This window comes from Coenobita brevimanus, chromosome 101, assembly GCF_032717465.1.
Source record: "Coenobita brevimanus isolate Jiangsu-jjx chromosome 101, ASM3271746v2, whole genome shotgun sequence".
NCBI lineage: Eukaryota > Metazoa > Arthropoda > Malacostraca > Decapoda > Coenobitidae > Coenobita > Coenobita brevimanus.
Genome location: NC_137054.1, coordinates 57,280,457 through 57,306,338, shown reverse-complemented (window position 1 = coordinate 57,306,338; position 25,882 = coordinate 57,280,457). Strand labels below are relative to the sequence as shown.

The 25,882-nt window shown below is 41.0% G+C and overlaps 1 pseudogene; it reads right to left on the bottom strand.

Moving 5' to 3' along the window:
- The window catches only part of LOC145415045 (glutamate [NMDA] receptor subunit 1-like), a 349,695-nt pseudogene extending 329,245 nt beyond the window's left edge, over window positions 1-20,450 (bottom strand).
- Between the last annotated feature and the right edge of the window lie 5,432 nt (window positions 20,451-25,882).

Below are 25,882 nucleotides of genomic sequence, written 5' to 3'. Positions count from 1 at the left end.
GATGGTGCGAAGGCTGCAGTGCGTGTGGATGGTGAACTAAGTGAATTTTTCTCTTTGAAAGTTGGTTTGAAACAGGGATGTGTCATGTCTCCATGGTTGTTCAATCTGTACATGGATGGGGTAATAAAAGAGGTACAAGGTAGGGTAGTGGATGTTGGAGTGGCCCTGGTGAGAGAGGATAGTGTTTGGAAACTCCCTGTACTGTTGTTTGCAGATGATACTGTGTTGTTGAGTGAAGACGAAGGGGAGCTGCAAGGCTTGGTGGATGAGTTTGAGAAAGTGTGTAAGAAACGGAACCTAAAGGTGAATGTAGGGAAGAGTAAAGTGATGGTCTTTGAGAGAGGTGAAGTCAGTGAATGTATAGCGAGGTTGGATGGTGAGGAATTGGAAAATGTGAGTACGTTTAAGTATTTGGGTAGTGTGATGAGTAAGGATGGAGGTTTGGAGGGTGAAGTGCTTGAAAGGGTACAGCAGGGAAGAAAGGTTGCTGGTTCCTTGAAAGCAGTGATAAGAAACAGGGAAGTGAGCATGGAAGTAAAAAAGTTACTACATGACAGTATTGTGATACCAACTCTAACGTACGGAAGTGAAGCTTGGACATTGTTGGAAGGACACAAGTCAAGAGTGAGAGCAGTGGAAATGAGTTATTTAAGAGGAGCCTGTGGAGTCACGTGGAGAGACAGGCTGACGAATGAGGATATAAAGGAGCGTTGTGGTGTTGATGTGGATGTGATAGGAAGCGTTGTGAGGAACACACTGAGGTGGTTTGGCCATGTGGAGAGGATGGAGGGTGAAAGACTGATGAAGAGAGTGTATGTGAGTGAGGTGGAGGGTGGAAGAGGGAGGGGGAGACCGAGGATGAGATGGAGGGATGGGGTGGAGAGGTATATGAGAGAGGGGGGTGTGAGTTGGGAGCAGGGAAGTGAAATGGCAGGGGACAGGGCGACTTGGAGGTGATTTGTTTGTGGCCACCCCAAACGGGATTGAGGCGTCTGGCAATAGATAGATAGATAGACTTACCTCAAACACCTCATTTCACTCTTTAATGTCTTTTATTGGTGTGAATAGGGTGTTAGGAGCTATGCATGTGCAGTAGAAAGGTGTTTTTCTGAGTTAGGCTAGGTTAGGGTCCATAAGTACCAGTCCAGGAGCCAGGCACTTGTAAGTACCCAGAATGTTGAATATTGTATGAACCTACCTCAAAACCCTCATTTTATGTTTCTTTTGCATTTATTTCAGTCATTTATGTGCCTTATTGGTGTGATTTGGGTCTTAAATAGGTGCTATGCATGTCCAGAGGGAGTTGTATAGGTGTTTCTCTGAGTTAGGGTCCATAAGTACAAGTCCATAAGCTGGGGCCCAATATCTGGACAGGACCACTATCCGGACATGCCTCTGGCTCTATTACGTCGGATATTGGAGGGATTACTGTATATATATATATATATATATATATATACTGTATATGTATAGACAATATGGTTTTAGCCACGAAAGATCCACCATTGACATACTCAATCTCCTAACTCATACCATCCATCAATCTACATGGAGAAACTCATGCAGTAGCTCTTGATATTTCTAAAGCTTTTGACAGAGTATGGCACGATTCCCTGCTGTCCGAACCCCCTTGCTATGGGCTAACGTCTTTTGTTCCTTTGATTTCGTCATATCTTAGTGAGAGGAAAATAGGAGTAAAAGTAGATGATGTATATTCCAATTTCCACTCAATTAACACCGGCGTGCCGCAGGGATCAGTTCTGCGCCCGCCCTATTCCTGGTTCATATTAGTGATCTCTTATCTGTCACCCACAATCCAATCCACTCATATGAAGTGACCCAACACTACATAGTTCATTTACACTCGGACACCCATTTACAAAGTCTAATATCTCGACCTCTCAACTCAGTACAGCCATCTCCATAAATCAAGACCTATCTATGATCAGTGAATGGCGACAAAACAACCTTGTCTCTTTTAATGCTAGTAAAACTAAATACAGTGGGGCACCAATTTTCGCACCTAATTGGGTCCAAAAATAATGCGCGAAAGCGGAATTAGCGAAAGTTGGGGCATTGTCTTTATGGCAAAAAGGCTAATTGGTTCCCGGTTATCGTAAAGTAACATCAGATTTTCATTTTCACTTGCAATACAGTACATCAAATCACTATTGCACATTGCATTGTGAGATACAAACAATAAAAACTGTACAGTACACATTATATGAGGAGAAACATACCACAGAGACCAGGTTGAGGTGTTTAATGGATGTTGGGGGTAAGTATCCGAGGCGCGATACTCTCTTTTAGCCTTGGCCTTTCCTCCCGACTTTGAATGTCCCGGCCACTTTTTATCACCACCACTGCCTCCCGGCCCTCCCCCCACACCACCAGGCTCTCCCCCCACACCACCAGGCCCTTTCCCCACACTACCAGGTATAGTAGAGGCCATTGAACCGTGAGAATCCAACACAATGGAGCTAGCATGCTTGTACACAATGGCGGGAATGGGTGGACAGAGTGTTGACATGATGTCATTCAAGATGGCGGTGGGTTGCGGGCGGGCGGTGCAGGAAATTCAAAGTTCAAAATATTGTCCCAAACCCAAAATTTGTGCGCGAAAATTGATTTTTTTCAAGCGAAAGTGGAAGTTAGGGAATATTTGGTGCATGCCGCGAAAGTGGATTCCGCGAATCCTGCTGTAGCGAAAGTTGGTGCACTACTGTACCTGTATATACAATTTACTAATAGACAGATATTGCCAGATTCGTACATTACCTGCAGTGCTACTAATATTCCCATCTCCAAAAGTATTGAAATTCTTGGAGTCTCACTTAACAGTGCCCTCAGCTGGACCTCTCATGTCAGATCACTTGCAAAAACCGCCTCAATGAAACTTGGATTATTGTACAGAGTCCGTAACTTCTTCGCAGATGAGCAGGTAGCTATAATTTATAAGAGTTATGTGCGCTCTCAGCTTGAATTTTGCTCACCCTTGTGGAATGGATGTGGAGAGGTTGCATTAAAACAACTAGACAATATTCAGAACAAGGCTGTTAGAATCATTAACAACCCTGCCATTACAAATAAAGTATCTTCCCTGCAAGTAAGAAGTAATGTTGCCTCCCTTGCATTATTTTACAGATATTTTTTTGGCAAATGCTCAAAGTTGCGTCCATGGTGCCACCTCTCCATGCCTTCCCTCGTGGTACACGGGCATCTGGCAGCGCTCATGACTGGAATGTCACTCAGCCATATTGCAGAACTTCTGCCTATCAGAATTCTTTCATTCCCTGAACTGCATCTCTCTGGAACTCGCTTCCCCAGAGTTGTTTCCCTCAAAACTTCAACTCACAGCTGTTCAAGTCTAACTGTTACAGAATATGAACAGAGGGCACCAGTAATCTGGTGTATGGATTATTTTTTTAATTCATTTGTTTTTTCTTCCTCCGTTCCGTTAATTAAAATATATATATATATATATATATATATATATACATACATACACAGTCAGCTCTCACCTGACGTGTGATCTGAGTGCGCGAAGCTCTCATAACACGAAAGGCAATTTTTGAGGCCAGGAAATGGTTAAAACACGAAAATGACAGATACATCCATCATCCAATCCCACATTGCCCCATGACGAGCGTAGGAGCCCGGGGCTAGGCAGTTGGTCCCGACATTTAAGATGAGAGTGACCAGCCTCACTCATCCCTCAGTGGCATTACATGAGCAATCAACCCCAACCATCCCTTGGATATAAACCTTCACCGGCTCAATCCGATTGGAGCGCAATAATTACTCATTAAACCACCAGGCGCCAATATTTGGTTATATGGTTACCACCCAGCATAGTAAATGGTTTCCTGGTGTACAGGAAACCATTTGTCTTGTCACTCAGTGTAGAGTCACTCACAGGCAGAAGAAAGAGGAAAGAATGAAGGAAAGAAAGACAGAAGAGGAAGTGTAAAGTTACCCGTAGGCAGAAGGACAAGGAAAGAATGAAGTAAAGGAAGACAGAAGAGGATGGAAGGAAAGACGGATGGAGGAGAGGAAAGGACAGACACCCAACAGCAGCACTACATCGAGTGAGTGGATGGTGAGCGCCCCCACCTATCACAAAAATGACAGATATAACAAGGGTTAAAACATCTGCCCATTTTTTTCGAAAACTGTACTACCCTGCAACGATTGGGATTATGCAGTTCGAAGCCACAAATTATGGTTTAAACAGTAATTACATAAAAGAATTGGTCATAACACAGTGGGAACTGACATAAAGCAGGCAGCGATTGTCACAGCGTGGGTTGCAACAGCCAATGACGTATAGCTGTCACATGTCTGTGCAGGATGTCGTCACAGTCCACTGAGCATTCCTGCCCCACTTGAGCATACCTTCTTCCTGCGCTCTGGCCCCACACGTGCTGTGGGTTATCTTTGCTCTTTTTTGGGGGCCACCTGACCCAGATCAACCATGTCGCCACACCGTGACCCAGTGAGACATCAACAGAGTCTAACCTAGGAGCCTGAGCTTATCAAGTAGAAGGAGAGAGGAGAACATAATTGTGCCATCGCCAAGGTGTATCAAGTCAACGAGTCAACTAGCTGTACGATCCTGGGGAAGAAAGACGCCATTATGAAGACCATGCGGGCCTATGGGGGATCTCCAATGGACCAGAGGATTCGAGTGTCTAACCAGCACTTGTTGTGATGGAGTGGTTCCTGGTCATGTACTTGAACCAAAAGGAGGGAGAAGGAGTTCCAATTGACTCCATCAACATAAGGAGGACAGCCACCACCTGTATGCTGTAGCTTGCCATAAACTGTCCTAACCCCGATGCAGATTTAAGGTGTCGAGTGGTTGGTTTGGCAAATGTTGGAAAAGAAAGTATTTGAAAAGACTACAGGTGACAGGAGAATGAGCATCAGCAGATACCGGAGCAGCAGACATTTGTGGATGTCCTAAACCGAATCATCAGTGATGGACGTTACACTGCTGAGCAAATTTATAACATAGATGAGACAGGTCTCTGATACAAGAGGATGCCAAAGACTATGTATATCTTGAAAGAACACAGGCAAGGCAGGGGTAGGAAAGTTGATAAGGTAAGCATCGCTCTACTTTTGTCTTGCAATATTGCAGGCTATAAGATGAGGCCAATAACCGTAAGTAAAGTGGAAATAACCTAGGTGGTTTAAACAGTCAAAACACATGAATGAGTCTGGGGTGTATTGGGAAAAATCAGAGACAGGGTGGATGACTACAGATATGCTGAATAGGTGGTACATGAAAATATATATTATTCCTGTTGCAAGGAGGTGTGAGGAACTGGGCATACCATTTAAAATCCTGTTGGTGCTTGACAACGCACCAGGGAACCCAGCCTACTTGGAGGGTTTGCATAAAAGTGTTAAGGTAGTGCTTTTGCCAGCTAACACAACCTCCCTCCTGCAACCCCCCGACCAGGAAGTGATAACTTCTTTGAAGTACCATAATGAGATGATCTTGTTTGAGTATCTGAGAGAGGCCACAGACAACTGTGAGGTGGAACATCTCCTCCAGGAGGAAGTGCTTGATGATGATGAGGATTTGGAGGCATCTGATGAGGAGGTTTTGGATGACCCAGCAGATCCCCAGCCAGCTCCCTCCCATTTGCCTAAGCCTGACCCAGCTGAATCACTGCCCTGTTCTTCTTATGTGCCTCAGCCTGACCCTTCACAGCATCACCTTTTAACTGTGGCTGCTTTTTGGAAAAAGTACAATATGAGAAATGTCATCATGAACATTCCTAAGGCATGGGATTGGGTGACTGTGGCAGAGATAAATCACACCTGGCACAAGCTGGCACCTGCATTGTGTGCTGCTAGAGATGGTGAGGTGCAGTCACTACAGGCTGTGCGGTAGGGAGCGGTATGAGCATGCATATCTGTGCCATGCTGTGAGGTGGTGCAAGAGGAGAATTTGGTCGAGGTTGTGGAGGACAATACGACGCCCATGGACGTTATGCAATGCACTGAAGAGTTCGACAGAGGACACCATGAGGCAGAGGAGCAAGGGGATCAGACTGAGGCACGAACCATGGCACCAGCTATGACCATGGGTTGCATAAAAAACATCTTGGCTCGTGCAGAGGCACTCGAGGAAGCCATCATGGTTTATGAAGTGGATGAGGTTTGGAAAGCTGATATGCTGGGCACTGTGTTGCATGCAAAGCAACCGTATGAAGACATAAGGCAAGAGAAAATACAACAATGTTCGCAGACTCTATTCACCCAATACTTTCATTCTTGACAGATGCCAGAGCAGCAAGGGCCAGAGGAAAATGGTATGTCTGTGGGTTCCCTTGACTTTGAGCGGTTTGTGTAGGAGGCAGAAGAGTTGGAGCAGAGGACTGTAGATGTACAGGATTTATCTTCCTCAGATGAGGACTCCATGGAGCCAGTGCAGCAACAGGACAGTGCTAGGGACCAATAGGAGTCCTGCTCTGCCTCAAAACCCCACAACCTCTTCAATTCAAGGTGAGGAATCCTCCAGTGTTTTTATGTAATAAAGTCATTATTAGGTTAAAAAAAAAAAAAAAAAAAAAAAAAAAAAAAAATCATGGGAAAAATCCTGGAAAACTGCCCCAAAAGGTGAACTTGGGGCTTGCTTGGGTACCATGAAACCCTTTAACATGTAAACCTATGGCCTGATAACACAAAAATCTCATAAAGCAGGGCCTTCCAGGGACAACAATGGTGCATTATGTGAGAGCTCGCTGTAAATGAATTCATAATAAGCAGCAACATCATGCAACAGTTTGCAAGGTCAGTAAACTGCGGAAATTACTTGAAATTCACGGATGCAGCCTCAAAAGTGATGTTTTTCCGATGCTTTATGTAATACATGCCACATGTCAGCCATGCAGTATAATTTGTGTGATTTGTATGATAGTGTAATTAATAAGAAATGAACTCTCATAATTACTGTACCTAACTTTTTACATCAACACATGGACTCTTCACATACCAAAACAGGTGAATTATCTACGACCAAGTCTGTCAGTTCATAACAAAGAGCGGTCAGAAAGCCCTTTTCACATTCACTGCATTAAATGCAAAAAAAAATGAATTTTACTGCTCCCTCATCATTAACATTTTTAGTTTTTCATCACTCCCCAACAAAGAAACTATCCACATTGCAAACTTACCCGACTCATTTTATCTAATTGTCTGAATGTTATCTTCATTCACATTAAGCTCCCACACCACACACCACTTCGTCAAACAATTTTACTTTTTCCTTGGAAATAAATGTTTTTCTCTTGTTCTTAACAACTTCAAGATGTGTAAGCATAAATAAAATTAGTTTGGAACCAAGTACCCAGACTTCTGATATGAAATGAGGAACGAGGAACTAACAAGGAAATAAACACAGTGGAATCTCCTAAATCACGGCTTTATGGTACTGAGCACACACCGCGATTTGAGAATCCTGCGTGTTAGAAATAACTAACCTTTCAGTGAAAATTATTTATGGATCTGTCATCTCAGAAAAGTTGCCCCCCTTACCCCCAAACCTACATCAAACTGGTCACCAGCAAACACTAACAACCTGGAAAAGAAATTAGTAAAGCATATTTCATGTGAATGAACAATATTGCAGGATTCTTACCTGGCTCTGACTGACGACATTGCCTGAATGGATGGGGGAGGAGGGGGGGGATTCTGAAGCTTGAGGCAGACTACGGTCTCTCAGCACGATGTGAGTGTGCTGCTGCCTCATGCTGCTGCCCCTGTACTGCTGCCTCCTTATCAACCTCCCTCAGGAACCCCTCAAAGTCCAATGTGGAGACAATGAAAGCAGTGTCGTCGTCATCATCTGCTGCCTCCATGTCATCGTAAGAGTTGTCGATTCATTGAAATTACAGTACTGTAATCCCCTATTTATTCGACGTAATACAGCCAAAGGCATGTCCGGAAAATGGATCCGTCCAGATAATGGACTTCTCCCCTGGCCCCCTTTCATTCATAACCTAACTAAGAAAGCCATTGTAAAAGGCTACTACAGTACATCACACAACACTGGTTCCTATTGTTTTACACTACTCTGTCTGGTCAAGCAGACCTATTAACCACAGCCAAGCAATTACCATGGCCAACCATCAACCACAGACAAGCAATTGCCGCTCCAGAGCCATACCCTGCAGTGACATGAAAAACATGAAAAAAACAGCTATACAAGAAAAATGCAGAGGGAACACAAAACATAATGGTAAAATGGAATAAAATCATGGGAAAATATAATAAAATCATGGTACATTACAGTAAGTTAGAATAAAATCAAGATGAACACTCACAATTCCTCGCAGGGTGTCATGCTGAATAACCTGCAAGCTCCTTGACTCTGTTGCACTGCAACTGGCAAAGCTGTTGTACTGCACAGTATATCCCACGTGATCTAGTGGCGTACCCTGATGAGCTTAGTTGCAGTCAGAGTCAAGAAGGTACTCCAGCAGTTGGCCAAGGGGAGTGACTGTGGGACATGGTGATGAACTGCCCACTTCAGATGACTCAGAAGACAGCCAGAAACTCACATCCAGGGGAGACACAATGGCTGACGATGTGCTGGTTATGGTTCCTTCACTGAAGACATTGTTTGATGCTGTGATGGTAGCAAAGAGAGGTCGACAGGGCAAGGGATCAAAGGGCCTGAAAAAGGAGATGATCTTGGACTGCCGATAGCAGCGACAATTCATGTGTTGGATGACACACTGCCACACAGAATGCAGCTCCTCCACAAGGCGAAAAGGCACCATCTCTCTGTCACAATTCAGGTGCTCAACATTCTCAAGTACCTGCTCGAGGTTTGCCCAGAATGTGCTCAGGCTGAGGATGGCCAGTATGTGCACTTCCATAACAACAATATGAGAGGAGCTGCTCACTACGCGGTCGAAGCGTGGGAACTGGGAACTGCCGAGGAGGTCTCTAGCAGATGCTGGGTGAATTACCAAGCCAGAAAGTGCAGCCTCACCCAGGCGGGCAAAAATGTTTGCATGGCCATAATTTCCACCTGGACACAAGCATTTTATCTGGATAAAAAGGAAAAATGTATGTATAATGGTTTAATACAGCCATATCACAGTATCCGGGGTTATGGATCGTACGGATAACAGACATCCGAATAAATGGAGGATTACTGCAACTCTTCACCAAACAGGAGTGGCCTTTCCACATTTTCTATTGAAATGAGTCTTTCACAGGTTACTAGTCCCCTACCAGTGAAACTGGTCAGGGACTATAGGATTGTGCAGTTCTGTCACTACGTCTGGAAGTTCGTGTCAGCTCTGTAAATTCCACATGCATGAACAGATGATGTAAGTTCACACAAGTGTTCCCCATACTATGGTGGAATGTCACATGCAACAACCAGCCATCTACTCCCAAGGTCAAGGTCACACTTAGGGCTAAACGCACCCACTTCCCACTCTGTCTCTCCCAAGCAGTTGAGTGATATCATATTAATGAATATTTAACTCCTAGACACTGGACTGTTTATAGCATGGTCGTCCTCTCAGTCCGGACATAATTCTGAAAACAGTCTGTTTTGAAACCTTAATACAGGCATACTCCAGTTTAACAATGCATTTGGTTAAGTAAAAACCCATTGCTAGGAAGGCTATTGTATCTCGGGGTAGTTTTAACATGTAAAGTGTTCTGTGTAAGAGGAGGGCTTACTCTCAAATTTTTTTCATAAAAAAAGGAAAAGGGCCAAAGCTCTTCCCAGGAAAAGCTGAACAAAAGACAGTCAAATCAAGACTTGGTAATTTCAAGACACCTGGACACATTACGTTTACACGACTGGAGGTCACAAGCTAAAAGAAATGCAGGCTGATGAAGCCAGTCCCCCTCCCTGTCACACTTAAAATGGTACTGTACTTTCCCCTTTATGGGGCAGTTCTCTAAAGCATCCACAGGGATCAAGGGTGGACCTTTGTGCTAAGTACTAAAGTAGTGCATCAGACCTGTTACCTTTACACACTTTCTTTAATATTAAGTCCAGCAGTTTTGCGAGCTCAGGTGCTCCACCCAGAAGTAGCCCACATGGGTTTACTTATGAGGGGCGATTAGGGGTTCACTGCTCATATATTACAACTCAGGGCCAAGTGATTGGTCATTCTCACTTTAAATGTCTAGACTGAGTAGCCTAGCCCCAAATACTACATTTGTGATGAGCCATTATTGTACTAATGGAAAACAGTTCCAAAGTTGATCAATCACATACAGTACATCCACATCACTCCAAAACACAGCCCTTGAAATATTATCAATGTCCAAGAGGTTGTATAATCTCTCGTATTCTGGAAGCAGAGCACCACATATGTGTCGGCATAAGATTGCATGCTACAGGCAAGAGTGCTTAGGCCACTTCTGGTCAGAGACAGTCTCAGCTCCAGCACTGTCTGTCACGTGCAGCTTCCTCAAGAGTTTACAAAACTTTTTAAAGCAGTTTCAGCAATACCTATCAAACACATATAGTTTTAACACTCCTTCCTCATTTTTGGCTGTGCTGAGATGACCATCCTGTGCCATCAAACCTGACTGACAGTAAGTTGTGGTCTGGTGCTTTCCTTCACTGCCTTCACCACGTTTTAATGTTTTTTTTTTTTTTCCCCCAACATTAAAATATAATCATTGCTAAATATGCCTTGTAAAAACAACAATACATTATCAACTTTTACAACTGTATTGGAGGTACATTCCATTTTTATAATAATAAGTTAGAAATGTTAATAATGGTCTGAATGATTGTGGTGAGGGAAATGGTTGGTCTGTAGTTTGTATAATTTGTGGCATGCTGCTCGAAAAAGTCTCGCATGAAGCAATGTTGGAGAATGCAAAAAATCTGTGATAATTTAATCCAAAAGTGATGCAATATTTAGTTTTCTCTTTGGCTGCTGCACAATGGTTATAACATAATGAAACTGTTACAGCAGTGGTCTCTTTCTGTGTTCCATCACTGTAGCAACAGCCACAATATAACATTCCTAAGTGCTGACAAGCATAATACATAGCTATTTATGAATGCATACAGTACATGATGCAAAAGAGCAGCACACACATCCAATGTACTGTAAGGCCTTAATATGTATTAAATTCATACAATTAAAAGTATATTGTTTAAGAAGTAAAAGTTATGCAGAAAGAGCAAAGCAGGCAATGTCATTCACACTTGCCCTTGGTGATCATGGCATCTATGAAACTAGACAGATATTGTGTTTTTAAAAATGCGATCTGATTCCAATATCCATTAGACATACACTAGTTTTAGATTTGTATCAAAGTGCCACTGTTAGGTATTTACACTAGTTTCTGTCATAATTCATATGTTCATTCATCCTTCAAAGTGGAAAATATCTGATGCAAGTCAGCAGTGTATTAAATGGCTGATTAATATTAAAGCTTGCACATTTCCGTTTCTTTCATGTACAGTACATGCATATTTCACTACTTCCCTGCACTAACTATAATAAGCGGTAAATTGCAGCCAAACTTCTCTCCGACAGTGCCATTCTCGCAATATATTAATTCAACCCAAGGTGATACCAATTAATACTAAAATCTTCTTGTCAGTTCCACGCTATAGTACACAAAGTACCATTAGCACAATTTTATGACCTAAGGGTTAGCATAACAGCAGTCCAGTCAAACCATCTGTGTCATTACGGTGTACATTACTGTATACTGTACTAGTGAAATTATCATCCTAACACAATTAAAGCAAGGCTCTATGAGCAAGCTGTTTGGGAACATAAAAAGACTGGAAGTGCAGTCCCAGGTATAATCTCTCCCCTCCCCCCCCTTTTTTTAGTTAATTTCATTTTTTTTTTTGGTGAAGGAGGTATAAGGCTGCTTGCACACATGTGTTGGGTAGTGGGGTTGCCACATCTCTGCTTCAATAGGAGCATGTTATAACACCCTACTTGTCCGATTTAGTCATATATTATGACATGGGGAATACAGTGATCCTTCGGTTATCACGCACTTGGTTATAGCAGATTTCGTTATCACAACAAGATGAAAAATCTGCACTCCTGCTGTTATAGAGCCTTTTTCGGCTAAAAATAAACATCATAATCAAGCACCTGACCTGGTTTCTGCCAACAATGATGGTATACAATCAGTGGGTTCCGATGGCTCTGTGGGTTTCAAAGAAAAGGTCCTACTCGAGGAGTCAATCCCAGGTGGCAGAGACCATTATCTCACAACCCCTTGCCTCAGAACCCATTTCTATGGTAAGTTTTCTACCTTATTGTGCCCTTTTCATCACTTTCTTTAAACCTAACCATGCCTGTGTGTGTTTCTGATACTTACCATAACAGTGTGTGTGTGTGTGTATTTAGTGGGTATAACTTGTTGTAACAGGGAAAATTGGGGTTTATGGGTGGGATGCGCGGCACCAGCTAGGGTAAATCTCAGTGCTTTTGTTGTCGTGCAATTTTGTTATCACGCACTAGGCTCAGTGCCAATTATGCACGATAACCAAGAGATCACTGTACATGAATAGTATCCTTTCTCCCCTGTCGCCAACATGACATTAAATAGCACTATTAAGTTTTACGATGCCAGTGTAAGCACCTAGTTCCTGACATGCTTCCAAATACTAGTCTCTTTATATGCATCTCTGAAATGTTAGCAATAAATTTAGTCTACTTTCTTGCCTGAAGTTGAACTACCGTACTACGTTGTTATTATGAACTGCAACACAGCAATACAAATTATACTTTTCAAAATATGTGTATACAGACACAGATGATTATAAAGGTAAGTATCAAGTTTAGTGTTGCTGTAACAATATAACAAAATATTCAGATGCTTGTAGCAACAACACATTTACTTAATGTGTCTAAAATAATGAAGACTGCAGCAGCACTAGACTTGCCAGACACTGCTGCTGTCATACTCTCTGTATGATAACCAATGAGGGTAATTGCGCCTGGCAGGAGGTCACACGGTAAGAGCAGCAGGAGCAGGCTGAGGCAAGCAAGACCTATGTCTGACTTGGTCTGTGCAATGTGCAAGGCCAAGATGGGACACAAACCACTTTGCTCTTGAGGTCACTCACCAATAAACTAGCACCAAGATTATTAATATTCTTGGAATATAGTATGATATGCTAATGGACCACATCCTTCTCTCCACTTACAGCTTTTGACATAATAAATGTATTAGTGATGCACAGCTCATTGTCTAAGCTAAACATATTAATGACATTTATAACTGAGGTAAGATCATTAAACGTGTAGCTTAAAATTTACAAAAAGATAAGTGGCTTCCAATGTATCTTCCACTTTATAAATTACAGTATACAAAATATGCTGAAGTGCAAGGAATCGACTGAGTAAAAGTGAAGTATGGTGGAGACTAGTGATGAGCATGGCAGTGCTTCCATCTTGCCTGAAAGTGGCCAGGACCGGTGTTACCTGGGGTGGTGGTGTGGTGCTGGTAAGGCTCTTGCCCCCCGAATCTTGCCCTGCTCCCCGTGCTGGCTGTGAGGGAACAGGGGAGCTTAACCACGCACCTCACTCACTCCAAACACCTGCCAGGGAGCTCCAAACACATGCATAATTTCATCACCACACATGTCTCAGTACTCACTGTTTGACATCTGGTCTTGCATCTCAACCAATAACACTCACTATTGTCTGTCAGCAACATATTAGCAAGTACACTACTTGCCTTTTAATGTGACATAAATAATACACTGTCTGCTTCAATGTGACGTACACACACACACACACACACACACACACACACACACACACACACTGCCATTTAATCATTATGTACTTGTTTCATCTGCACAGCAACATGTATACTTCTCTTATGACCAGTAACACATCTGCACTTGCTGACGAATATCTCATATACATGACTCAGGGTGATATATGTCTCACTTCCTGATTTTTTTTTCATCTACTTAAGCCCCAGTATACTGGATATACATCTCAATTACTGTGCAACATACAGTAGACCCTCCAAATGTGCAGGCTCCATCTGCACAAAATACTAATGCAAGGTCGAAAAAAGGCGGTACCAAGGACATATCATGCTCAGAAAAAGCATATCAATTGCACAGTGGTGGTCAGAAGAGAGGTCCCTGATGGCTGAAACCATTTGTGCAGTTAGTTTTATCCACTTTTTTACTCCTTTAACCTCTTCAATGTCAGTAGATTATGTCTGCTTTATCTTTATAGAGTACCTCACCATATGTCCTTGGATGGTATTTTATGGTCTACTTGGAGTAACTGAGGATTTTTAGTTTGCAAATTGCGGTCTATCACACTGAATTTTGTCCACAGTTTTATTCACTTAAACTTCTTCAACCCCTCCGTGGCTGACTGTGGGAAATTTCTCGAAACTCACAGGCCGAGCAGGGGGCCGAAAATCTTTTTTTTTTTTCCCTCTCTTGCCAAATTGAAAAGTCAGATGCACCTGCCAATGTTATTTCAAGCTTCCTAGACCCATCCTGTGTTGTACAATGAAGTGCAGAAAGTGCACAAATTTACGCAGATGATATCGGTCACACCTAAGTACTGCTAAGACAAAACATCACATTTTTTTTCTTTTTAATGAAAAAACAATGTCAGTGGTAGTGAAATGACTACATATGAGGATTTCAAAGTTTATCATACACTGCATAATATGTGAGGTTTCAATTAAAAAATATATATACCCTGTATACTGTATTCTTAATTTGTTTAACATTTTTTGGTGTTCATTGCATTTATGGTAGTATTGACCTATTTTTGCAGTTTGGGTGATGGAGTTTGTGTGAAAAGGGAGACGAGAAATTACTGTTTTAGACCTAAATGAGACATGGGCCATCCCTTAAGTGTACAGGCTGAACAGTGAGGGTTGAAATTCAAGATGACCTGAGATTCGCACAGATGATTGGCAGGAAAGGAATGGAGGCTTTTCCACCCATCAAAACATCACATGAACATGGCAAACACTGCTGTAATGATAGTGCAAAAAAAAAAAAAAATAAATAAATAAATGATCCAAACCAGTGCAACAAGCTTGAGCAAATAGGTAAAGATACCACAATAAAAATGTACTATATTTTTCTCCTATTTTCTTGTCTTTTTTGTTCATGGCTGTAATTATTTAAACAGGGTAGTTGTGTGTGTGTTCCAATGAAGGAGAAAGATGATATTTTCTGTCTGGGCTGAGATAATGGGTTGGGCTGTGTGTGTTTTGGCATGGCCACGAATGAAAATTGGATGTCCACTCATCACAGAAAGCAGGCACTCAACTAACAGATGGAGTGTGTGGGAGTGTAGCGTAGGTCAGCCTCAAGATGTCTGAGACATCTGTTCACTTCCCAAAAATTTTTGCAGTTTTCTACAAGTCACACTGCATCGATGCCAGCAGTCACGCTACGGTAACATGTTGTTTGACAGCAGCTGCACGGAGGGGTTAAATATCGTTACAGTATTTTATACCTGCTTTACCTTTATGCAGCAGGCCATGCCCCTACGAACCATATCTGTAGTCTAGTTGGGTTCATACAGGGTCTATAGCTGATAACTTGTGGTCAGGCTACAGGGTTGGTTAACAAATTAGATTTTTATTATGGGCTATGGACCTTTACATGCACAGGATCATGATATGCAATACCCTAGCTTAACACTTTACCTGCGGATCCAGAAAGTCTACTGTAAGTGTATATATTGTCCATGCACTCATCAACCTAATCCCTTCAGCATGGGAACTTACTCTATAAATTATTACAGCTTATGGAAGGTTATTTTATTTAGCTTATGACATACCCTTTGGGCTGAAAGGGATAAGTCAGTGTAACATATCTGTCTCAGTACAAGTGCAACACACCTGCTTCAGCCAGTCAGTTTCATTCATACACACACTCCAGCCATACTTATATTAAAAATACTTTTCAACTGAGGTCTTGCATACACAAATATGCGTATCACTGTAACACATCTGTCTCAAGCCCACATAAATATATCTTGTTGCTTACTCAATTCAATGCAAATGCATATCAGTCTGCATATCTGTCACTTAAAAAGGGAACTGTCTAAGTCATACTGTATCTTCCTGCCACTGAAATTAAAATTTCTTGCTCCATCACAGCTTTCTTATTTGAAATTTAGCAGCAAATCAGTAAATTTCTTGCTTTTAAAAATTAAGTGGCAAATTTCATAACCACAGCTTGCTCTTAAATAGGCATAAATATTTTTTGTAGAAGCACTATTACTGATATACAGGAACAACTGAAGATTTTCTGTGGACTAAATTTTGCAGAATGCCCATTCCTACCAGATTCATTCTTCTAGCAGCTTCACTACCTCACTGCTATGAACTGCATCAGTCATAATAAATAGGTAAATACCATACCTGAAGTAGTGGGCAGTCAGTATCATGTGAGACAAAGATAAATTATAGGTATACGTAAACTGATCTGAGTTATAATCTACCATTTTTTACGTGGCTAAATTAACTTCCAAACTTTTTTGCTGCCATTTGTAAAAAATAAAAATAAATAAATAAAAACAATAAAAAATAATAATATAATTCAGCTTCCTTGTAACCGGTGAGTTATTCATAGTCCATCTAAACACTACATTCAATACGACAAAATTACAAAAAAAGTAAAAAATATTATTTGCCAGTAAATTCAGCTCAATAAACACATATTTTAAGATTTTGATATCCATACAGTGTATTGGAACCATCAAATTTCACTTTTCCCCAGACTTCAGGACTCCTGCACATTATTACTAGCATTTTTCCACTACATATTAGGGTGTATATATATATATATATATATATATATATATATATATATATATATATATGAGTGTGTATATATATATAGATAGATAGATAGATAGATATAGATAGACAGATAGATATATATAGATATATATATATATAGATCTATCTATCTATCTATCTATAGCCCGACGCCCTATATATATATATATATATATATATATATATATATCTAGTTAGCGGGAAATTTCTCAAGAGTAATAATGGTGGTTTTGGAATTTATATGAGATGTGATGTCATTTCATATCATTACAGTACTTTTAATCATCCAAAAGTTACCCCTTCCTACCACTATGCTCCCTCACAAAAGCTTTAAAGTGGGGTAACTTTCATCCCATAAACTTTATACTGTATTTTACTCTTCATAATAGCTTCTTGATCTGGGATTGCTGTATTTGCTTCTTCCCCTGTCAGAGTACTGTATATATAAAAATCCAGACTAATGCACTCTTTATACTATGGATTCACCTAAAAGCATATTTATAACTGTGACTGATCCATAATGCCAATAAATTATATGTGGCAACAGCACTGCAGTTTGCCCAGCTCCCACATCAATGAACTAACCGCACATTACTGCACATGTAGCACACATAAACAATAACAACAGCTGCCTAGAGACCACTACAGTGAATTGCCTGCTGCTCAGACCAACGCTGTCACACTCATTTCAAAAACTAAAACACAGCAAAAAATGAAACCTGAAAATGAAGGAGGCGGGGATCTACTGTGCACATAAACATAGAACAAAGAATATGTTATACAAACATCTATGCTTCAAAAATAAGAGTGTTATGGGTGAGTAGTTGACAGAATGGTGTTGGTAGCTGGATAAAGGATTAAAATCAGTAATGTAATGATAAATATACAGTACACTAATATCAATCCCTCAACAAGCTTGAGACTTGCATGGCTGTTTGTGACTTACTTTGTTGTACTTATACTGGCCCACCCTGATGTGATCCTTTCTCAGCATTCCTGTGTCATTGAATTCCTGGACATTGATGACATCATATTCAGCGTTGATTCGATCGCCATTCTCATCCAAAGGCAGCAACTTTACCCGATCAGCCCATTCTTCAGGACTTGCTCAAGTATGTACCTATAACATAAAACCAGGCCAGTAAGAATATATAGTGGGGAAATTTCAGTCATACATTCAAAAGTATTTCAAAGATCCTCTCTAATTTCCTCTTGATAGGTATCTAAGTAAGTAATGTACACACACACACACACACACACACACACATCAGAAAGAGAGAAAGACCTAGGTGTGATTATCAATAACAGACTATCTCCGGCCAACCACATCAGCGAGAAGGTACGGAACATGTATACACTGCTTGCAAATATGAGAATAGCATTCACATACATAAATGAAGACATGCTAAGAAGGATAATAACATCATTCATTAGACCAACCCTGGAATATGCATCAGTAGTTTGGAGTCCTCATCTCAAAAAGCAGATAGACAAGCTTGAAAAAGTTCAAAGGGCCGCTACAAGATAGATACCAAGCTTAAGGGACCTAAGCTACCAAGAAAGACTAAATAAACTGAATCTACCAACACTACAGGAGAGAAGGAAAAGAGGTGACATGACAATGCTATATAAGTGCATATCAGGGAAGGAGAAAATAGACATAAATGATTACTTAACATATGGAGAAGCATCAGCAAGAGGACACTGCAAAAAACTGCATAAGGAGAGGTGATAAAGACGTAAGGAAATTCAGTTTCCCAAACAGAGCAATTGATCAATGGAATGCACTACCGAATGAAATAGTGTGTGCCAAAACAATTCACAAATTTAAGGATATGTACGATAAACATGGTTTAACCCCTTAAACGCGGCCGTGTACAGTCGTTCCCCCCCCTGAGTGGCGGGGTTGTATCGCGGTCTGAGTACCTGTAGGAAAATATTCGCCAAAAATCAGAGATTAACCCTAGAACATTATACTTGGTATGGCAGATAGTACTTACATTCAGCTTTCTCCAGAGACAGGTGTTGAGCCTTGAAGTGGACTACCCAAGGACTTGTGGAAACTTGCAAAAGTTGGGTAACCAGAAATCTTCACTTTCACACCTCCAGCAACCGGTTTCCCCTCTACCACAGCCTCATTCTGTCACAGTAAACTTTATACTACAACTTGTAAAGGTAGTTAGGAATCCGTATTTGTGCAATAAGCACTGAAAATAAGGCTAAAAATCAACCGGAGCGTCACGGCCGTGACATGCACCGCAGCGGCGGTCTTCCCTGTCACTCAACAAACACCTTTCCATTTTCACAGCTAAAAACATGTATACTACATTATTTTCAATCATATTACTTCCCAAAAGATCACTGCACGGCGAAACTTTTTATTCTGCCTTACGCCCGTCACTTTAGTCTCGTTCCTGTCGGCCGCTTGCACTGACTCGGAAGAGCCAGAACTCGCCATCATGTCACGGTGAGAGCCTGCGGTAAACTGACGCTAAACAGGGGCACACCGTGAGAAGAACAGCTAGTGTTACAACTGAAACAAAGGCGTGTCCTTTTAGCATCCACTGCGTGTGAGAGGAGAGCGTAGATTTACAGTTCTGAGCACTCTGAGCGCTGCCCTGTATCACAGCAAGGCTGGCAGGGGCGGTGGGGGGGATGGGAAAAACGCAATACTTGGCAACAAAGGAGGTCAGTGGTACAAAGGTCAAGTGTGCTAAAAGTAGCTAAAGCGTGGTGGTACTGACAGACAATACCAGCTGGAGCCTGCCTGCCCGCGGTTATTCAAAATTTACTAGAATCGCAAACGCGACGCTCCGCCGTTATGCCCTTTTTGCCGAGCGTCGCAAACGCGACGATCCACGTTTAAAGGGTTAAGACACGGGACAGTACGAGCTTGACTCATTCCTGTAAAGATACAATTAGGTAAGAACAATTAGGTGGGTAAGAACACACACACACACACACACACACAATATATATATATATACATATATATATATATATATATATATATATATATATATATATATATATTTTTATGCGAGGAAGAAGGAATCTCTAATTTCGATGGCATGGGTACTGAAAAATCATATCAAAATTTAAATTGAACTTCTTATGGGAAAAATTAGTTTGGGTCCGGGGTCTCCCAACTTCATTATGAAAAATCATGATTTTTTGCCCACACTTCCTGTAAGCTTTATGGACTATAATTGTGGTTAAGTAACTGTAATTCTGCATTGTATTGCCATACTGTACTGTAGTGCAGAATACGGCAAAATTTGTTACAGTTTGTCAGTATCCTGTCACAGTTTTTATTACGGTAGTTACAGGACACTGTACAGTACTAACCTTGGGTTATGGAATATTATCACTTGGTTGGCTGGTGTTGGTGGTGTGTGGCAGGGGTGGACTACTTAGTTGAAGTAGCCTCCTCTGTGGAGGTATCCAACCCTAATCCCTCACAATGAAAATCATCTCAGTATCTACAAATCTGCAGTGTCAGTGTCAACGTCTTCCTCCTCACCCTCTTGGATGGTTATATCTTCACGCAACACCCTGGTAATTGGCCTGAAGAAGGTGATGATCTTTGACTGTTTTCTGCTTATGAAGCCCCCGGGAAACGTGAGCATCGCGATGCGCGATTTTGCATCGAAAAGTGAAGGTGGACCCACTCCATGTATCAATCAATTGAATAACGCCGAAATTCGAAAGATCATCGAATTCACAAACACTTATATTTAAACTTCGTCAAATTTAAATATCCATTGTGTATATATACACTCAATCCTTAAATGTAACACGTGGTTGAGTAACACGTTTTTGTTGTGAGCAGCAGTCCCAGCATAATGAGACAAGTCATGTCAACATGCAGAAAAACTCGAGCTCACGTGGGAAGTCAGCTGGCCTGTGGACGAAATTTGAAAGTCGCGTGCTATGACGTCACTCTCTAAACTCTCGGTACATTTCCTGGGCGCATATTTCCATTCTGTATGGGTATTCATCTCAGTACCACAGCCAGCCACCTCAGCCAAACAGCCCTAGTGAGATGGGATAGGTTAGGGTAGGTTAGGTTGCTGAAATTTTGCCTGGGAAGCACAGTGGGCATATTTTCGTGAAAAACCTATGGTTAGTTTTGAAACGACTGGGCAAGCATTGTTCCTGGCTGAGGGTTCCTGTGGTTTTTATGAAAACGCAAACAGAATGGAAATATGTTTGCTGGGCAAACTCAAGGCCGAACTGAGTTTAGCTGGCGAAATTTATAGGTTTGCAGCAATTTCAGGGGACAAAATGGAACGACAATGTATGCTAATCAGAAAAAAAAAAAAAAAAAAAAATCCTTGCGTTCTCGTAAGTTACAGTTCAGTTCCACATTCTTCATTTGATTTCATGCTTCCCAACACATTTTGGACCAACTGGGCATATGATTATCAATCCTTTCTCATGCCTCATCTGGTTCTTACCCACAATTATCGTGGATTTTGCAGTTTTAAGCAACGAAATGGAATGAAAATGTTTGATAATTAGAGGAAAAGTTACTCTTTCATCCATGTGTTATCACAGCGTTCAGTTCCACATTCTTCGTTCGATTTAATGCTTCCCAACACTTCCAACTAACTGAGCATACTGTTATCAATCCTTTCTCATGCTTCACCTAGTTTCACCCCACACTCATAATGGGTTTCGCAGTTTTAGGGGACGAAATGGAACGAAAATGTTTGCTAAGTAAAAACAAAATACTTTCGTCTATGTGTTCTTGTTAGTGTTCAGTTCCACATTTTTCGTATGGTTTCATGCTTCCCAACACAATTAGGACCGACTAAGCATACGGCTATCAAGTCCTTTCTCGCATCTCACAGACTCTACCTCACAGTCATATGGGTTTCGAGTTTTAGGAGACGAAACTGAACGAAAATGTTTGCTAATCACACACACACACACACACACACAAATACTTCCATCCATGTGCTCGTGTAAGTGAGCATTCAGTTTCACATTCTTCGTTCTTCTTCCTGATAGTCTTATGTTTGTCGGATTACTAGCTGCAGGAGGTAAATAAACGATTTCATGCTAAATCTGTTTCCCCGTTGTTTTAAGCTGTGTATTCAGCTGTCATCTTGTTTGACACTTCAGGGTTACGGCAGAAATTTGGGCCTGTCCTAACCTACAAGTGTTTAAACCATTGACTTAACCTAGCTTAACTATACCTTATAATTTAACCTAACCTAACCTAGCATCCAGTTGGGAAGTTGGGAGACGAAAATCACCTTTGAGTACATCAAGACAATCATGTTATGGCTTAAGGAACGTGATGATAAAAAGTGGGAAATTTTTCAGCAGGAAAAGGTAATTTACCACCCTGAAAATAGTCAGAAAAATACAGAAAACAAACTGGAGGAATATTAACTGAATTGGTAAGGTTCTTCCACTGCTTTAAGTAAAGCGTACATTTACCAAAATGGCAAAAAAAAAAAAAATAGCATAAAAGAAAGCACCATCATAACGATTTGGAAGGACCGGAAGTGATGCAATCCTGGCAGCTGTGAAGGTTTATATGTTGACCTGAAACTGACTGAGAAGCTTATATGGCGTTATGTGGAGCGTCAGAGAAAGCAAACTCTCACTTTTACCCCTTTTTACCATCCTACCCCACGTACTTTACCTACACCTATACGCACCATCAGGTAAAACACTGAAAGAGATATAACTGTTGTAATTAAAAACATCAGTGGTATTAAAAATGGCATTAACAAAAACAGAAGTTGGACTGGGTCAACACCACCTCCACTGAGCACCCTTTTCTTGATACGTAGCTCCACAGTACTTTACTCCCGCCCCCCCAACCCCAATGACGTTGTCAAAGTTTCGCCTTCTCGTATCATGTGGCCTTTGGGAGAGACGTTAGGCCGTATAGTTAGTCTAAAATTTACGGGTCTGGCAGTATTAGGGAACAAAATGGAGCGAAAATGTTTGCAAACCAGAAAAAAGGTACTCTTTCATCCATGTGTTCTCCAAGTTTGTGTTTCGTTTCACATTTTTTGTTCGGTATCGCTCTTCACAACACATTTCGAACTGATTGAGCAGTTTAGCCATATGTTTAGTCTATCAGAAATGCATTGGGAAATGCGATATCAAACGAAAAATGTGAAACTGAACGCTAACTCACGAGAACACAAGGATGAAAGTAGTTTTTTCTTGTTAGCACAAATTTTCGTTCTATTTCGTACCCTAAAACTGCCAGACCCATAACTTTTTGTCTAACCATTTGGCCTAAGGTCTCTCCTGAAAGCCACATGATATGAGAAAGGGCCCGAGAACTGACAACAACATTGGGGTTGGGGGATAGGGATGGGAAAATGCCGAGGGCTAAAAATCAACAAAAGGGAATTGCAGCCAAAATTTTGTTTTTGTTAATGCTATTTTTAATACCATTGATATTTTTAATTACAACAGTTATATCTCTTTCAATGTTTTGCCCTAATGAGTGGAGTGCAAGATGAGGAATTGCTTGCTAACGTGGCGTTAGGTGAATGTAAGAAGGAGTTAAATGAGAGTTCGCAAACTTCTCCAGAACACATTGTACCATTATACATGTAAACATATTGTCTGAGTGATGCGGATTTGAGTACCACGGTCCTTGTCCAGTCCCTATTGCCCGCAGTACTCAAGGTTTGAGTGTGTATATATATATATATATATATATATATATATGTATCCATCCATCCATCATCCAATCTTATGTTGCCCCAAGAGGAGCATAGGAGCCAGGGGCTAGGCAAGTTGGTCTTGACATTTAAGATGAGAGTGACTACCCTCACTCATCACTGAGTGGCATTACATGAGCAATAAACCAACAAACCTCTTGGATATAAACCCTCACCGGCTCAATCCGATTGGAGTCCCTTAATTACCGTATTTCGCGGCATGTAAGATGCAGCATTGTGAAAGACGCACCTTAATTCTGGCAGGGCAGTTCTGTGAAAAAAAAGTTTGCCCCAACCAAGACTGCAGTAAGGTTTCATGATAAGAGCCATTACCACATAGATACACACTCACCTTTCAGAATCTATTCATTACTGATCATCAGCCTTTGGTTTCTTTTTTTTTTATACAAAGAATGGTACAGGAAAAGAAAACAATGCCCCTTCTTGACAAAACGTGACTGATATGAGCCACTATCACTTAGATACACACTCACCTTTCAGAATCTATTCAGTACTGCTCATCATCCTTTAGTTTCTTCTTTTATGTACAAAGAATGATACAGGAAAAGAGAAAACAAAACCCCGTCTTAACAAAACCTGACTTCAAACCACGAGGCCATCTCAACTTTGTTGATAAATATGTATCAGTAAACTGATATAAACACTGTTTTTAATATTTTATGAATTTAAAACCACAAATGTAAAGTCAATAAACTCTATTCTTTCATTCACTGAAACGAAAACATAAAATACAATGAATGTTCACATCAGTTCATTTATCCTAAAAGGGAACCCACGTCATATTCCACACCTGTTACTGGAGATTTCACCTCACAATTGCCTTGACTCAAGCACAATATCAGACGACTACCATCATTAATCATGCACTCTAACTAACCTGTAATTACCTCCACAAATAATATAAAAAATTTGTAGCACTTGTAAATACACAAATTACAATGTTTTCACAACCAAAGTTCAATATAGCAAGGCTGCTTGGGAACAGGATATAGACAGCTGTTTTACTCTCTTCTCTCAGTATCACTCCTTCACTGTCAGCTATGTTTGCCTTGCAGCTTATCAACAATTAAAAATGCATGCTTCACTGATCATAATTTACTATAAACATTCATTTCAAGCACATGTCACCCATTATGGTGAAAACATCCATTGTTACATCTGTAGTAACACTGCTGCCTCCCAGATCGCCTAGACAGCGAGTCTCTACCCCTTCCTCTCAGTATCACTTCCTCACTGTGGCGATGTTTCCCTTGCAGCATCAACAGTTAAAAATACGTTCTTCACTGATCACAATTTACTAAAAACAGACATTGATCTCAAAACATGTTGAGGAATGGGTGAGAAACTATCTCTTAGCAACACTGCTGCATCCCAAGCGCTAGACAGCTGTCTCAATCCTCTTCTCCCAGTATCACTCCATTACTGTCAGCTGTTTTCCTTGCAGCATCAACAATTAAAAATGCATATTTCTCTTGCAGAATTTGCTAAAAACAGACATCCATCTCAAAACATTTGAGTACTGTGAAAACATCCATTTGTGAATCTTAACACTGCTGCCTCCTAGTCGCTATGGTACACACACACACATGCACACATGTACACACCACATGCAACATGCAGCTCGCCTCACAAAACATTTTACATCATCAGTCCATTTTGGAGTACCCAGTGGCTTTATTATATGCCAAAAACATCAAAATGTATTTGGTTGTTCAATATAAATATCATCACTTAAGGACATGAAACATCTCAAACAATTTATTCATCCAAACATCGTCAGTGCAAGACTAAAGGTGTACAGCACCATTGATCCTAAATTTTCCATGGTTGCATCTGTCATGATCACCTAAAACCTATATTCACTTCATATTACTGACATGGTGAAAATTTCACTCGTCTTCAAATCCTGAGAATTCATCACTACTTCCCCCGAGTCCTGAAGCATCACTGGAAGTCATCACCCACGGTCATCATCCTGTTTCACTGTCACTCTCATACAGTAAATGGTCCTCAGTACCATCCATTGAATTGCTTATACCACACTTCATACGACTTTAACAGCAATTCGTTTTAACCGAGCACAAGGCGATATTCAGACTTAGGGCATTTGATACAGCCCACATTAACCTCCTCAGTACATGTTTCCTTGAACTGAATAAAATCATATGGCGAGCATGAATAAACTACCCTATAAAATACATTGCTGGGCTGAAGGGATTATATTAAGCGGACTATCAGTTCCCTAGCCTGACTCTTCCCACTTCTACTTCCTTAACTACACCCACACCAAACTCTCACCTACACCTTAGGATTCATGAGTCGTTTAAGCCGTGCGTCCA